Raw genomic sequence first — 3014 nt, 5'->3', positions numbered from 1 at the left:
AGGTCAGCGAGAACAAGTGTTCTGTACATGGCAGCTGAACAAACCGTCAGTCCTGTGCATGGGAGTATTGGTACACAAGGCTATTAAAGCAGAAATCAAACTGCCTGTTGCTTCCTTTATTTTTTCAGTTCTTTGCAAACACGCTCGTCAATCTTTGACTTGTTCACGTTTGAACTAAATTATTGTGCTTGTAACAATGGAAGCAAGTGGAAATCACATATGCTAAAATCCATTTATAACACTGCACAGTCTTACTCTACCAGTGCCTCAAGGTGAGAACTGTTTCCCACCACACTGACAATTTGCCAGATTTTCTATCAAACGCTTTCAAGGCAGCACACTACCTCAGCACACCGCTGCGGCTAGGAAAGGCCCCAAATGCCTCCTTTCCACAGCCTACGCTATTGCTCAAAACTTTCCAGCCCCACACAAGAGCACTGCTCTCAGAAGACACTCTGGGATGAGGCAGGAAGAGAACAAGACCAGGATGTTTCTTCAGCAGGTCAGAGCAGCCCATTGTATGCTGCACCTTCATGGAAGTAACAGACGAAGACAAACCTCAAGCGTTCCCTGCTCTGGAAGAAACTAAATAGCCGAATCACAGCACCTGGCTACTGTTCAATTTCAACCACGTACCTTTCCTGTGGCCACTGACAGTCCTGGAGAGAAACTCTGACTTTGAATAACTCCAGGCTTTGCAAAACCTGGGATTGACTATTCCACATTAAAATGAATACTACTGCTTTGCAAAGCACAGCATGAGTGAGCCACCTGGAGCTTTAAGAGACCAAGGCAGTGGATATTTTTCTAAGTATAAAAGCCAAACTCAAAGTTGATTGAAAGGAAGAAAGAGTTAATCATTAATTCACCCTCATGTCCTCATGTTTGATAAATGACGTAGAAACACTTGGGCAGATAGACTTTTAAGATATAGGAGTAGAAAAACAGTATTAAGACTGCATTTATAACGAGTATAGATTTCTGAATGAAATACGTCTTTTAAAAAAGAACAACAGCCAGCGTTGTATCCTTGACTAAACACTAACCAAGTCTGTATGAAATCAGAAGCATAATTAAACACATCTGAGGCACAAGTATGAGCATAAGTCCCCCCAGGGACTAGACGGGTGACAAGGGAAGGGTGAACAATGCTGGGAAACACCGGTGCTGTGTCCCAAGACAGAGCCACGGCATCCTGCAGTGCCAGAAATCCAGTCCTCTGCCTGCTTCCTACTCCAGGCTGCAGCTCCTTCAGGACTCCAGAAACATAGCTGGGCCTTTATTTATCACTTTCTCGAACGTCATCTTTCTTCCAACAGCCCTCAGCTGTTGGAAGGCTGGAAGGACCAGAACGACCCCTCCAGGTGCACAGAGCAGCCTGCATTGTACCGGGGGACACGCATCCCAGCCCTACTAACTATGATAAAATCCTAACTCAAATCTTTTCCATCAGCTCTTAAATTTAATGGGAAAGACTGTTCCGTCCTCATTTTGAACAAGTGTTAAAACTTATCAGTGTACTAGGGCGTGTACTGATCCTCCTGTTATCACTGATACGAACACAGTTACAAACTAAAATGCTACTTCTATTAAGGACAGGATCACTCAGCTCTAAATTGGTATCAAAGGTGATCATTTTAGAAAATTAAAAACTTCACAATTATTTAAAGAAATAAACCCCGTTAGCATGGATGATAGCAGTGTAATACCTATACATGCAGCTGGTATCCATCTGGTCATTCCCAGAGGTAGAGATTAGGGAATGTCAGCTCTGCCACAGACAAAAAGCGTAGCCAAAATTTCCTAGGTGAAGAGTTAACTGAGGTTTCATTTCTTCCCAAATTCTCTTACAGCCTTCTCCTAGAGACAAACATGACCAAGGGGTTCCCAGACCTAGTCCCGTTCATTTGCACAGGCTATTTTTCACCTTTCAGTCAATGCCTTTAGTAGAACAACCTACTGAGCGCTGTAACGTTGCTACAAAAAGTGGTCACGTCTCAACGTCTGGGGAAATTTTGTGTGTTATTTGTATGTGTGTCCAGCATGTTTGCTCTCAGTTCATCACTCAGAGAAGGGCTTTCCCAAAACTTGGGTTACATGGGCAATATAGAAAGGATCCAAAGGGGTAGACAAGTCTTTCTACATCTGCTTGTTTCAACAAGGAAACAAACAGGACACCAGGAGAAGGTCAGACTCTTTCACTATGAAAAGACATACCAGGCCCACTAAGAACTTTTCTTAAAGGGATAAGGCTTCACCAAAATGAGCTGATGTCAGGAAATGAGCGCAAGAGACCCAGAAGCACAGGAGCATTCCGCATCCAGAGTCACTTGACACAAGACAAGGGAAAGGGCTTAAAGACTATGTGGTTCACTACTAACTCCCCCAGTAGACCCCCTACATCCCAACTACACAACATGAAAAACAAAAGCCTTCCTAGCCAAGACAAGCACCTAAATGTGCTGCCACACAGATCCACATAATTCCCTTTAATGTCCCACTCCTGATATGTTGCTGCCTGTGAATTACTCTGCCTCTGGAACTCCAATCCTATTCTGGGCTCCAGCACATCAATTCAAGTAATCTCTGTCCATGGGTTTTGAAGCTTTCAGAGAAACCAACCATTAAACTTGTTTTCCAGCTTAGCTATAAACTATAATCTGAAATAAATATTCCTATCTTTCTGGGAACATTTCCAACGATAAAGCAGACTATAAAAAATACATGCAAAGTTTGCACATTAGTGAATGGAGCTTCAAGGCTGCATAGTAAGTAGTCTGGGTTTGGGGTTTTTTCCTTTTGCCTCATCAGGTGTATGGCTTCCCAGGACACAGCAGTGTAAAGGGGAACGGCAGCTCACATGGGTGTCCTTATGCTTGTTCTAATGTAGCTACTATACATTCGACTAGAAATGTAGCCTCAACAGGACAAAAATCACCCTGGATTTAAGCTATGCTTTAGTAGATTTAGGAGCCCCACAATCCCTAGGGGAGCAAGCAAACATAGAGCTGACT

The sequence above is a fragment of the Leptosomus discolor genome, chromosome 6 (assembly GCF_034619465.1).
Source record: "Leptosomus discolor isolate bLepDis1 chromosome 6, bLepDis1.hap2, whole genome shotgun sequence".
Classification (NCBI taxonomy): Eukaryota; Metazoa; Chordata; class Aves; order Leptosomiformes; family Leptosomidae; genus Leptosomus; species Leptosomus discolor.
This window is presented reverse-complemented; position numbering follows the sequence as displayed.